We start from the raw sequence: 14657 nt of genomic DNA, 5'->3' as shown, positions 1-14657 counted from the left end.
AAGAAACTGTTCCTGAATCACTGAGCGTGGCTCCTCTATCACCTTCCAATGGTAGTAATGAGAAGAGGTATGTCCCAGCACACTGCAGGCATTGGAATGTCTCATCCCTCCCCCTCTCCGATGCCTATTGATTTCACTTTTACTAGGGTGTCTTGGTTCCACGTCCATTCAAATGCTACTCTGATATTGAGGGCAGTCACACTTGTCTCATCTCTGGAATTCACATCCTGAGTCACGTTTAGACCAAAACTGCATTGTTTCTGACGAGAGTTGTGAACAGTAAATTACAATAAGACGCTTTCTTTTTTGTGTATAAGACCCACACTTAAGGTATTAGCTTCTTCCTCCCTGCCATTTGATTTCTTAAACAGTCCACAAACCCATGAGCTCTACCCCACTACAGGCAGTCCCCGGGTTACGTATGAGTTCCGTTCCTGAGTCCGTCTTTAAGTCAGATTTGTATGTAAGTCGGAACAAGTACATCCGGTATTATTTAGCGTCAGTTAGTCAAACGTTTGTCTTAGTATATAGTATATATTTTACCTTTCTATGCATATAAAACACCTGAGAAACGTATGTATTCCAATAATTAAACCACTATGTTGCTTAGTAATAATTGTAGCTTTTTCAGGGCAAGGCCTTTCACATGCTCCATTATTCTCACTTTATCCGTTATCCTTTAAAATTGTTCCGATCATTGACCGACTGTAGCCTAACATTTTTCCAATGACCGATGGCGTTTCACCTCTTTCCAAATGCTTTATTATTTCCACTTTATTTTCAATCGTGATCGCTTCCCGTCAATGGAACAGAAACACTGTGGGCGGCTGGTCCCAACCTGCGCCGGCTCCTGAGGTCCACTGGGTCCTAAGGACCGCAGCACTGAATTGCCCGGGTTCTAAACTGCACTGCACTGAGACAGGTTAAATGGGACAGGTAGGGGCTTTGGTGGGTTTGGGTATTTGATCCTCCACAATATTCCGTGTGGGAATTTAAACTGGAGGTGGCTGTGTTTTTTTTTTCATGAGGTCGAGTTGCGAGCTCGACATCAACCCGGCACAGATAGTATGAGAGTCACTGGATCGACATCAACCCGGCACGGGAGTGGTCTGTCACTAAATCGAACTTGGGAACCTCCGTTCTCCAGCCTGGTGCTGATTTGACTGCGCCACCAGCCGACCGGAACAAGGTGGGGAGGAGGAGGATGGGGGGGGCGGGGGCAGGGTGAATTTTACTAAGAAAATTTTAAGCCAAGTACAAAGTTAAACACTCAACACAGTGTCAATGGCAAGGACTTAAAATGGCGGACGGCGTTTTCCTTCCTCGGTTCGTAAGTACAAGTTGTCCATAAGTCGGACGTTCGTAACTCGGGGACTACTTGTACTCCTCCTTTGCACTTTTTATTTCTTTATTGTAACTCTCAGTAATTTTTGTTTTTCACTGCACTGTTGCCACTATACAACAAATTTCATGATATATGCCAGTGATAGTTCTGATTCTGGATTTCAGTCACATTAAATGGGCAAGTGTGTGTTTCTACTGCTGGGTTCTCCAGTTTTCCCTTGCCTCACCAGTCCTCCTCTGAATTTGATTCTGTTCTGCTTTGCGCATGCAGTAAGGGCATTGTAGACAACCGTTCACTTGGGCAAAGTGGCCTCCCTTGTAGTCCAGAACTGCAGGACCGTTTTCCATTTGGTGTGATGCAGGGAGAGGGACCAAGGAACAGCTGGAGAATAAATAATTAGTATTGTTTAGTCTTTGTTTCACAATTACTTCTGCCCTGGCATGTTAAACAGCTGAGAATTATAGGCGTGCAAAGCCTTTGCTTCTGTAAACTTGCTGAGCTTCAGTTATAAAGATTCAAAGTTTTTCTCCACTTCTGACCATTCAAGGAAGGCAAGGAAAGTCTTAGCCCAAGGGTGCTGCAGCTGTGATTAATGTTAGATTGAGGTGTTTTAAAGGAGTTACTTAACAATGACTAATGGTGAATAGGCTCTTAGTTCCTGTAAATTAGTTTTACTGACTGCTGCTTGCAATATGGTTTAAAATAAACTCATCCAAAGCAGGGTTTGAAAACTACAATGCTGAATGAATGCAAGCTCGTATCAAAGTTTTGTGTTCATTGGTGTTCATAAGTTAAGTTGCTTGTTGAATTCTAGTGTAAGAAACTTTTACAAAAATCTGCATGTTGTATAATAGTTATGTCAGTTTCTGATGCTTTTGCAGTTGTGTCAGTATCAGTCTGTGGATAGTCGTTAAAGCAAAGAACTCTGCGAGTTGGGTTAATCTAACTTTGTTTACCTTGTGTAGTACCAGTGAAATTAGTTTATTCCTAGAAACTGGTTCATTCTTACAGGTTCTAAGAATATTGAAACGGTTTTCTTGTTACAAATAGGCCTTTTTTTGGTAGGCTCTGGGGAAATCACTGCTCGAGTCCAGATTTGTGGGTAGTGATATTTAGGCTAATATTTTTGATGTAGGAATGTGTAGAGAGTGCATTTGCTGTTGGAGTAAGGTACACTCCAAGGCTCATTGCATGTGTGTGTAATCAACTTGTCACTGGGCCAGAGGCTGATTTGGAGAATGGTGTGAAAGAGGAAGGAAGGGAACTGCTTCAGGTTTGCACGTGAAGGTCCCACAAATAGAAGTAAGCGTAGTATTGTTTGCTGGTGATGTCAGGTTGAAGGAAAGCTGTAATCAACACATCAATGCACTTGTGCTTGCTTGAACGGTGCTGCCTGAACCAAAAGTAAACCTGGTTCTCTCATCTCATTAGCTTACGGTACAACTGCAAATCGACATCACTCCCAGCAGCATTCTCCATTTCCCTGCACCTCTCTTAATCTCAGTGCATTCCTCTCATTCTTCTGTGATCACTATTCTGCCACATTGTTGTGCACTGCACTTCAGGCTGTGAGTGTGGAGGGGGTGCATGCCTGCCTATTGTCCAGAGTTCTTTGGACACCGTTACCAACTTGTGCTTTATTCACAAGTCCAAGATCCAGTGTGCTTTTCAGTAGCTTTCACAAACTCGCCTTCAGAAGTCCCCTTGTTTCTCTCTGTTCTTGGTCCCGCTTTAAAAGTGCATCACTTGTACACCAGTGGATTGTGGTCACCCCCATGAATGTATTGATTTCCTGCCAGACTTGCTGTGTTCAGGTGCTGAACGCTTCTGGTAATGACTGTGTGCTGACTCTTTGGCAAGGGCAACCCCAACTCGATCCAGTTACCGAGGACCATGATGGCTGTCACTCGAGCAGGTGGGTTGGTTGCAAGCTGCCCTGCAGACTCTTGGCACTGGCCCAGTAACCGGCGAAGGGGAGGTATATTTATACATCAAAAAAAGAAAATGAAGTGCCATGTGAAATCTGGTTGTGAAGAATGAAGGTGTGATGCAGAGATTTGTTCTCTCCTTCAGCCTGTCTCCCAATACAAGCTAGAATACAGACACAGAAGAATTCACTTCCTTTTCCTCCCAAGTCTTCATGTCAGTTTAATGACCACTGCCCAAGCACTTTAGCTTTAGATTCCCGAGTTTGAGGACTGCCCCAGAACTCAGTAATTTATGAAATGTGGTGCTGGTGTCGTAATCAGCGTTTAAGAACCAACATTCATCTAGTCCTCACTAAAAATAAACCCATCCCCAACTTCAAGCACTGCTAAAGTAAAGCATGGGAGGCTTTGAGAAATGACTCATTATTTCTCAGAGATCTGGTGTTTCCTTCCGTCTAAAGATAGCATTGTAGAGAAACAAAGCAAGCCAGTGTCTACTGCTTCAGCCCAGATTATAAATGGATGACTTCGTATTCGCCATACATACCCACTTGGGCAGGCAATCTGTGGTCGTTTTCAGCTGTCTGTAGAATACACTGTACCCGGGCTTGCAGGTTCACAGTGAAATGGTGAGTGAGAAAATACTGGAGTGCTGTAGATGTGAAAGCCTCTTGGCACTTGCCCTCATATTGAATTTAAAGTCATTAGTAGGCAAAGTTCTGTTACATTGGCTATTGCTTTTACTGAGCCCTTGTTTTTTGTAGGGGCTGTGGGCTCTCCCTGATGCTCTGCAACTGCTTCAGTTCAGCGGCATGTCCCTGATACTGAAGCTGCCATGAGTGTTTTTGAACATAGAACAGGGCAGCACAGTAAAGGCCATTCAGCCCACAATGTTGTGCTGACCTTTTAACCCACCCGCAAGATCGATCTAAATTTTCCCTCCCACACTGCCCTCCATTTCTCTTTCTTCTATGTGCCTATCTAAGAGTGTCTTAAATGTCCCTTGTGTATCTGCCTCTACGACCAACCTTGACAGTGCGATCCATGTATTTACCGCTCTTTGCATTTTAAAAGAAAGACCTGCCTTTGACATCATTCCCCCCCCCCCCCCCACCCATGCTTTCCTCCAGTGACTTTAAAATTATGCCCTCCCAGGCCTTTGTTGCCCTGGGAAATAGTCTTTTGTGATCCACTTCATCTATGCCTCTTATCATCTTATACACCCCTATCAGATCACCTCTAATCTTCCTTTGCTCCAAAAAGAAAAGGCATAGCTTGCTCAACCTTTCCTCATAATATGCTCTCTAATCCAGGCAGCAACTGGTAAATCTCCTCCACATCCTCTCTAAAGCTTGTACATCCTTCCCAGAATGAGGGGACCTGAACTACACACAATACTCCAAGTGCAGTTAACCGGTGTTTTATTGAGCTGCAACATTATCTCATGGCTCTTGAACTTAGTCCCTTGCCTAATGAAAGCAACACACCATGCAGTTTTGTTGAAACCAGCTTTGCAGAAACGCTTTCCAGCCTTTTTGTTGTAAACAAAAGATGTGGCTTAAAAGCTGAAATGGGTTTTGGTGGTGGGGTGGGGGGAGGTGGTGGACCCAGGATTATGTCTATTCCTCATCAATGATACGTTAGGACTGTGCCAGATGGACATCACTTGTCACTGTAAAGCAGCTTTGACATTTTTGTCACTGGCGTGCTGTCACTCACTGGCTCTGGAGTTTTTCTATGGAAGGTTCTCTTCAGGTTGGCACTAGCCGCATGCTTTTCAATTGTCAGAGTACTCCACAACCTTCTTTATAAAAGGAACCTTTTATACCCTCATTATAAAAGGAACTAGTGGTTGTAAAGTTTGAGTTTGGAGAAACTTTTGTTTATGCTACTGATTCCAGCTCCTTCATCCAAGAGGCAGATTCTCATAAAGAAGCCCTTGATGTGTTTCCAAGCCTTTTATCCAAGTGATTTGGAAATAAAACCACAGAAAAAAACATGTTATGTCTTCCGTTCTGCTGTGTTTGTAAGCTACATGGATTCAGGATTTATGCTTGGGTGCCATAGGTTTTGGGAATCATCTGGTGGTATGATGGTCATCATACTGGTGCCCAAGAAAAGCGTGGTAACCTGTCTCAATGACTCGTCCAATGGCACTTACATCCACAGTGATGAAGTGTTTTGAGAGGCTGGTGTTGAAACATGTCAGCTCCTGTCCGAGTGACGACTGGGACCTACTTCAATTTGCCTACTAAAGCAACAGGTGTACTACAGCAGATGCCATCTCATTGGCTCTTCACATTGGCAAAGATGCATACATCTGGATGTTCTTTATTGATTACAGCTCTGCATTTAACACCATCATCCCCTTCAAACTAATCAGTAAACTGCAAGACCTGGGCCTTAATACCCCTTTGTGCATTTGGATCCTGGTTTTCCTCACTTGTCAACCCAATCAGTTGGATTGTCCTCCACAATCTCCATCAGCACAGAAGCACCATAGGTTTGTGTGCTTAGCCCCCTGCTTTGCTTGCATTATACCTATGACTGTGTGGTAAGTACAGTTCCAACACCTTATTCAAGTTTGCTGATAACACCACCATTGTGGGCCTTATCAAAGGTAGGGATGAATCAGCATACAGGAGGGAGATTGAAAATCTGGCTGAGTGGAACTGATTGTAGTCTTCAGGAGAGCGGAAACTTGAGGTCTGTGATCCAGTACTCTCGGAGATGGAGAGAGAAGATAAGTAACTTTTAATTCTTCGGTGTCATAATCTCAGAGGACCTATCTCTTTTCCATAGTCAACTGTACTCTTTTCCATAGATGCTGCCTGGCCTGCTGAGTTCCTCCAGCATCTTGTATGTGTTACTTGGATTTCCAGCAGCTGTAGGTTTTCTCTTGTTGGCAAATTTCTAAATATGTGTGGTGGAAAGCGTGCTGACTGGTTATGGCCTGGTATTAGAACACTAATGTCTTTGAAAGGAAAATCCTACAAAAGGTAGTGGACTTGGCCCAGTAAGTACATCGGGGTAAAACCTTCCCCAACCATTGAAAAAATCTACATGGAATGTTGCCGTAGAAAAACAGTATCCATCATCAACGATCCTCACCACCCAGGCCTTGCTCTTTCTCACTGCTACCATCAGGTAGAAGGTATAAATGTCTCAGGCCTCACATCACCAGGTTCAAAAACAGTTATTGCCCTTCAACCATCAGGCTCGTGAACAAAAGAGGACAAGTACACTTATTCTACTTCTGGTGTTCCCACAATCAATGGTCTCACTTTAAGGACTCTTGTTATTTCATGCTCATTATTTATTGCTTTTTATTTATATTTGCACTTGAACAGTTTGTTGTCCATTGTTCCTGTTTACAGTTACTGTTCTATAGATTTGTTCTACGTAGCAATATGCCCTCAGAAAGAGAATCTCAGGGTTGTATATGGTGACATGTATGTACTCTGATAATAAAATTAACGTTCAACTTTGACGGTCTTGTGGTACGAGAAGTGTGTCAGTAAAGACTGTGTTCCTTTATGTTCTTCCCCAAATCTACCGCCGAAAGAAATGACAAGTTCAAACTTGGTTGTTCAGCAAGAGAATGTGACTGATTTTGGGTGGATTTTGACTGACTGGGTGGTGAATTTGGGCAAGATCAACCTAGCCTCAGATTAAAATTGGGTAGTGTGAGAAAACCTTGATAATTGTGTGTCTGTGGATGGTCTCTATGACCATTCGGTACACACTTTGAATGATATAATTGTTGCAGATGAAGGGCCGGTTTGTTATTGGAAACTACCGCCAAAAATATATGTGACTGAATTTTTCTTGTCTGATAAAGCTTGTAATTGAAGTATTTATCACATGTACAGAAAAACAGACAGTGAGATGTGACATTTGCGTTAACAACCCAAGGATGTGCGGGGGGCCGCCAGCAAGAGTTGCCACACATTCTGATGTCAACATAGCATGCTGTCAGTGCTTGGCAGAACAACACAAAACAACAGAACATACCAAGCAACAACATTGAAGCAAACCTCGTTCCTCCTTCCCTCCTGTCCATCCACCCACGCACGTACACAGCCCTCTAACTCCAGGAAAGGCAGTCTTTAGCCTCCAGCAGACACGTGGATTCACAGACACCGCAGAGTTGGAATTGTAGCCATAAGGACTTGAGTGGTCTTATGAGTGACCTTCAGGCTTCAATTTGAATTGCAAGTGGCAGTTTTTAAAAAAAAATCTGTAATATTGAAACTTGTAAAGCATCATTTCCATCTGTCTGGGAATGGAATAGTGTCTGGTTATCTTGAAATCAATTTGAAAGTTATGTTTTGAAGCTTTGCAGGTGGCCATGAGGTAAAACACTCTTGATTTTGATTACCAGTGTTTGTTCTCGGTGGAATAGTTTGGATGCGGTTATGTCTTTGAGAACAATAGTTTTTTTCTCTCTTTGCTCTCATGGGTCCAGGTTGTGTATTAACTCAGTCAAGATGTACTGTGTATTAAGATTTCTTCTAGGTTTAAGTTGGAGAGAACTTTTCAGGTATAGTGTGAAGATACTACATTTTTTGCCTTTGAAAGATTATTTTATTATGCCCTCATTAGCGAATAACCAGCTTGTGGCATAGTGGCATCAGTGCCCGACTGCAGAGTGAAGGCTCCCGAGTTCGAATCCAGCTGGCTCCCTTGCACACTTTCCATCCATGCTGGGTTGAGCGTCGAGCTAGCAACTTGGCCTCATAAAAACAAGAAAGCCTGCTAAAAATACGCCGTCATGACGGCATCCCGATGACTCCATTCGGAGTTAAAGTCTCTTCTTCTTCGTTAGCTGAAGTTCAGACTGAGGCAGTTCAGCTTCTGTGGATGTTGGTTATTTATATTTTTTAGATGGAAAAAAATAGGATTAACACAAACAGCACCTCCCCTTTTATCAAACATTTGATTTGGAACTACTCAAGTTCAAATTTAGTTGTCAGTCACATGTATTCAGTTAAATGAAACAGAGTTCCTCCGGGGCCAAGGTGCAAACACAGTGCCTATAGTCACACAGCATACAGCACATACAGTCACAAAACACAATGCTAGCACAAGTCCCTGAGTGACATGGCCTGAAGATTGATGGTGTATGGGAGGTTGTCCTAGAGCCAAGTTTCTGCAAGAACAAGTACGTGGCAGATCCTCATCTCACACTGGCTCAGCAGCTGAAGGCAAAGCAGCTTGTCTTGCGCTGGGTCAGCCGCAGGCAACTCAGCTTGTCTCTCACGGGGTGAACGTTGGAGAGGAGCTCTGACGGGAGGGGCCAGCCTCCAACCCAGTGCTGATTCCAGTGTGCCCATCGCATCTCTGTTCCCTCCCACAGTGCCTCTACCCTGGGTGGCTGTAAAAGGCGGCGTCACAGCTTGAGGGCCTGGTTTGTGCACAGCCGTGGCTGTGCCACTCCCCCGCCATCAGTGTTTCCAATGAGCCAAACTCAACATTATTTTATATTACCAATGTCCAGCAGGTCTGGTGATCACAGGAAAAATGTTCTTGCTCATTTGCACTATTTGTTGGACCCAGGGAGGTCACTGTGACCAAGCACTCACCATCTTGCCAGAAGATGAGCCACCTCGATAGAAAGCTGTGCACTTTCTGGTCCTGATCTATCCTTTTAAAGTTTGTTGGAGTGCTCTATTGTTTATCTTTTACTGAGTGCAGTTCGTGTGTTATCTGACACAGTAAACTTGGTGCTCTCACTGCTGTGGAAGGTCAGCAGAAATGGACTGCTTTGTGTGTGTGTGTAAGTGTATTTTAGGCACAGTTGAGTGTGAAGACTGAGCATTCTGAACCTCATTCTCAATGTAATGTGAATCTGTCTTATTTTCATCTCTATTTAAATCCACAAAGGATTTGGTTTCAATACTTAAAATTTCTTTCAGTAAATTTGTTTTTTTTTCATAAAGTTGCTTGGGGATTTCTCTGCCTTTTCTTTTTAATCCTCTGCCTCTGCTCCCTGTTAAGTTTTGAAAATTGTACTCCACTTAGAGCTGTCATATCTGATCATCAAAGTGCTTTGAACTACATTTAGTTCTGCAGTTTCAATGGACATTTGTGGTCAGATCTGTATTTCTATTTGGCTTTTTCTTGGTATAATGTAGAAAATATTTGGGCTAGGAGATTTTTTTAATTCCTATATAACTGCAGCTTTTGCCAATAATGCACAACAAAAATCAACGCAATACCTTACCCTTTAAATCATTTGGGGTTTGATATCTGTCATTCTGCCCTGGATTCCAAAGAAGCATTCTGAAAACCATTGTGTTCCTGTGTCCTATACCCTCGATTATGTGCATTTGGTTCATACTTTTCCCTCTGCACCCCACACTTCTCACATGTTCTGAGGATCTAGTGCAGCTTTGGTTGTCTAATTTGGAAATGATTTAATTGGTTCATTGTAGTCTATGTGTGATCTGGGAACTCGGGGAAATGTACATTACTTCCTTTTGTAGGTTGCAGATAGATCATGTTAGTGACAGATGCACTACAATGAAGGCAAAGTGTCTTTCTGCTCAGCTGTATATAAAAGGAAGGAAGAAAGGATGTGGAATGCACGACAGAGATTTAAGCTTTTTCTTTTCAGTGAGGTGGTAGCCAATTGGCGAGAAATGGATCTGAACCTGCTGAAGCAGAGTGCATTTTTACATCCTAGCATACTGTATTTTATAGTGGAGAGTAGAGAGGATTAAAGATTAGCTTGATTTGTCACACGTATATCAAAACGCATCGTTTTGCATCACCGACCAACACGGTGCAAGCATGCTCCTTTTTATTATTGTCAAATGTTGTGCATTGAGCAAAAATTGGGTTCTTCCCCAAAAAGTGTAAAGAAAATTCTGAGAAATTCTGAGTTTCTGTTTCCACTTCCTGCCTGCAACCACCACCCCCCCACCATGTACTACCATGAACCCAGTTTTGCAGCTGGCTGTATGCTAATATGAAAAAGTAATATTAATTCAGTGGTTGGGCTGCTGTGTATAAGTGAGGATGGGGCAATGAAAAGGCAGTCACAGATGGATGAAGGCTTGTAAAAGTTAGATTATAACTTTGCATGTTCTACAGAAAAAGGATACTCCAGATTGGTACAGAATCCTCCTTGAAATCTGACGGGTATCACAGAGGATTTCCATCGTTTTGTGTAATAAAGAATACGGGGCTCCAAAGTTCAATGAAATCACTTTCAGTGTGTAATTAAAGTTCTCCAGTTATTTTTTTCCTATGTGTGTACGAGTAAGAGAGTGTAAGAGTTGTGTTGTATATTTAATTGTAAAATATTATCAATTCAGCATCTTCCTGAGGCTTTAGCAGATGTCCTGATGACTGCAGGAACTCATGGTATTGTTTGGGAGTGTATCAGTCAGCATAATGTCATGGCAGTGCCATCCGTAGGACTAGGGTTCAATTCCAGATTGGGGCAGAAATCACCTATGGGTTCAGGCCAAGGAATGTGGTTGCTGGGAAGTTTCTAATCTTGAGGCATCCTGGTCTCTGCCTTTAAATCTACCTCTGGTCCTTCTCCTCCTCTACCTTGTCACTAGACCAGGATGGTCGAATGGAAATGTTAGTGCAGGAGTCTATGGAACATATAACTTGACATTCATGTTTTCATTTTGTTACAGATTAGCCTGACATGTCTTTTTAATGTGATAGTGGTCCTAGTGACTCAGTAACAGCCGCTAATGCAACGGGTCATATTTACTTAAATGCCGTAATCAGGCTTGTAAATTACTATAATGAATGCTGCCTTAAAATGACTCACTTAAAGTGAGTCAACTTGAAGCAGCGCACACTAAGTGCTGGAGGAGCTCAGCTGTGAGTCAGTTTGAGATTCTGGAATAAAATAACTTTTTTAAGCAGCACTTGTGCTCGTGTGGGACAGTACTGGGGTATGTTGGTTTAACGGTAGAGGGCTTTCTGAATTGGTGTTTCTTGGTTGCTAGGGTGATGAATAATGACGACAAGTGAAAATAATAGACCTGTAATTAAAGCCATAACCTATGAATCCTGAAAGGCCCTTTTAAAATTATGATAATTCACATGAGTAACGAGCAGCAATTGCTCTTGGAGGGTCTGAGAATATAATTGGATTTGATTTATCTTCCTTCAGTCCCCTCTAAAGCTCTTTATCGTTTACTGGTCACGCCAGCTTTTGAGCTTGTGAATCTTTCAGCATTATACTGCAGAAATGATCCCAAGAACGGCATAGCAGCTTTATTTAAATTTTCTTTAAGCCTACCCTCAGACGAGGCAGTGTGGTCTTGCTCCATCCCTGTGGGTGTTTTACACAATAAAGCCATGTTTCACTCATGATTCTTGGGAGCAGCAGGAAATGCATGATGTCAGTGTTTTTGTGTGGGAAGGATCCCAAAAGCTAAAAGATTTGGGTTTCATTCCTGCTCTGAGTGGTCAAACTACAAGCTAGAGCTGAATCATGTTGATTTAGACACAAAAGCTGTGCTATCTTTGTGGAAGTGAAGGTGAATGCTGTTTTCATTGAATTGGTGCACTGCATTCTAAGCTGATACGGTGAGTAAATATAGATTAGAGTCTTATATGATAATGGCGAAGGACTCATTGGCTGGCTAGATTGAACAACGGGCTTGTTTCTGTAGAGTTTAACACACCTAGTTGTTTTGTACACAGAGTACTCTAGTGGGCTGACTACACTCCTGCATTGTGCCCCTTCTCCTGCTTCAGGGCTTCTCAAATTCTTTTCTTATCTGTAGTAAACATTGCGACCTGTGCCATTAAGTTAACAAATACCATATCCTTTTGTGAAGCCAAATAAGGCTTTCAGAGTCATTGAATCTGTGAGCTTGGAAACAGTCTGGAATTTTAATTAGTTTAAAATGATTTGGAGAAAATGCCATTATTTCATATTGGAAAGGTTTAGATTGGTAAATCACTTCATTGCAAGAAGCAAAGTCTTTGAGATAATCTGCCCCCACAGAATTGAAGCATATTGTGTCTCTACTAAAATGCAGACAGAACACAGCAGCGTTTGCTTCCTCTAGCCAGCTGTTGCTCTTCTGATCTGTGGTAATAAATAGTTTGGGCAGTTATTTTGCATAATTGGAGTTCCCAAATTAGACAGCTATTTTTTAAAAAAGTATTTCCTGTTGTTTCCTCCCTTTGTGTTTGGGGACCTGACCTGAATATGTAGATCACCCTGCATTTTATTCCTGTAGAATTAATCTGGTGATGATTTGTGTGTGATCTTTGCCCACGAGTGTCAGCAAGCTGTTTGTGATTGGACCCGCTGTTGCTAAAGCCAGATCTGTTGTAGCTGATGTTACACAAGACTTTGTTTCCCCAAAGGTCATCGGTCAGCAAGCAGGTCTTACCAAAAGTTGCCAAATGTAACATCACCTCCCATAACTCAGCATATCCTGGGAATTGTACTGTACAAGCAGGTCCTGATGAAGGGTCTCGGCCCGAAACGTCGACAGTGCTTCTCCTTATAGATGCTGCCTGGCCTGCTGTGTTCCACCAGCATTTTGTGTGCATTGTTTGTTTGGTTTCAGTGTTTATGTGGGTCTGCTTGTGCTCAGAAAATGAGGAATAATTAGTTTCCTAACACATTTTTAAAATACTGTTTGAAGACTAGGTGAAACTAAACAGAGACGAATGAAGAGTTTCTCTGGTAAAGCACTGAGGTTAATTACGTCTTAATTTACTGGTGCATCTGCGTATGATAAACAAGATATAGAACTGAAAGATAGAGAAGACAGTTTCTGTTTTTTTTATATAGTCTGTGCAGATTTGGTGACTCAGGATAGTTGCATGAGATCCAGCCACTTGTCAGCAATTGGGCTTTGAGAGGGCAAAGCAAAGTAAAATGTATAGCATTCTGCCATGTGTAGCTCTAATCAGCACACTATATAAAGGATGAAAATCTACCAGAGAGGAGGCAGAGACCATAAGACATAGGAGCCCATCATGTCTGCTCTGCCATTTCACTGGGGATGATTTATTGTCCCTTTCAACCCAATTAATATCCCCAAAATTTATAATCCTCCTTCCCATAACTTTCGACACCACCTTAAATATACGCAGTGTTATCTGTGGAGAGGGCGGGAGAATGGGATTGAGAGGGATAATAAATCAGCCATGATGGAGCAGACTCGATGGGTCAAATGGCTTAATTCTACTCCCTTGGTTTACAGTGGTTCCTTAAGTTCGTTGTCAAAACTAGGCTTTGGGATTTTTGGCTGTGTTTGTCAGAAGATCGTAAGGTTGTTTAGATTAAAAATGGACCGTAAAGCCTGACTACTGTCAGCGAATTCTGAATCATTCTAGTTTCAGTGCAGCGTGACTCTTTATATGAAGAATGTTGTTCTCAAGACCCAAAGGTTCCCCTTGGGTTGGGGTGTATTTGTGTTATTTTCACTTTCATACTTCCTTTTTTAAAACACAGCTCTCCCACTTAAAGTTCCACTCGTAGAGAGTATTTTTAAATTTGAGTAACAGCACATTTGACTAAAGCTCTCTGCATGTGTATGTGCTTATTACTTCTTTGCCTTACATGGAGTGCTGTAGCTTGATGAGAATGAAGTTAATGCTATTTTAGTCCTACTCTGCACTTCATGTTTATACTCTCCTCTGAAGAACAATGTGCTGTTTACTAACTTCTGTCATCTCAAGGTCACATTGTTTCCTTCAGACAAGTAGAGCTGTCTTTGAACTCTTTGGGTAGTGGCTATTTAAATGCAACCAACAAAGTAGATTCTGCTCAGTGCACCTCATGGGTATTTCTGGAAACACTGCTGTGATTGATTGCACCCTGCTTTCCTTTGGTACAACACCCACACAACACTGGAGGAACTTAGCACATCAGGCAGCATCTATGGAGGGAAATAGTAGTTCCCCAGACGGCAAAAACAACCTATTTTCCAACTTGCATGGTGGTTCTGCACTACTTTTAGTGGATCAGGTGTGCTGAAAATTATTGTGCTTTTCTGTTTTTACCTTCTCTGAACCTCTGCCCCTGCCCATGTTTGTGTTGATGTTGTCAATTGGACAAGAGCATGCAGCAAGTACAGTAAAGGCAAGTTAGTTAAACAATGCACTTTCTGGTAAGAATGTGGATAGAAGCTGTGATACTGAATGATAGATGAAGTCAAAATGCCTTTAATTGAATTTTACTTCCTCATTAGAGCTCAACAGTATGTTTGGTGATTTTACACAATGACAAAGGCTCTGCTTCAACTTTTAAACTCGTCATCCATTGCAAAATAGGACTGAAGTAGATAGCATATTTATGGCAGGAAGGGTTTGACCCCGGTACTGACAGAAATCAAGACTTGTGGAGTTGGGCTGTCCAGGCGTGGTTGATAAGGAATGTTTGA

General features: G+C 42.3%; 1 protein-coding gene across 4 annotated transcripts in view; it reads left to right on the top strand.

Annotated features, from left to right (window-relative positions):
- ripor1 (RHO family interacting cell polarization regulator 1) overlaps window positions 1-14657 on the top strand; it is a 282610-nt gene that overhangs the window by 143277 nt on the left and 124676 nt on the right. The window contains exon 1 of one of the 4 annotated variants that reach the window (XM_059992775.1): window positions 11713-11835. The exons of the other annotated variants lie outside the window; for them this stretch is intronic. The gene's annotated coding sequence lies outside the window, so the exon portion shown is untranslated. Of the gene's footprint in view, window positions 1-11712; window positions 11836-14657 lie in introns of those variants that run through there. 4 annotated transcript variants of the gene reach the window in all.

Source organism: Hypanus sabinus, chromosome 17, assembly GCF_030144855.1.
Source record: "Hypanus sabinus isolate sHypSab1 chromosome 17, sHypSab1.hap1, whole genome shotgun sequence".
Taxonomy (NCBI): Eukaryota; Metazoa; Chordata; class Chondrichthyes; order Myliobatiformes; family Dasyatidae; genus Hypanus; species Hypanus sabinus.
The sequence above is the reverse complement of the archived record's forward strand: the minus strand, read 5'-3'. Positions and strand labels throughout refer to the sequence as shown.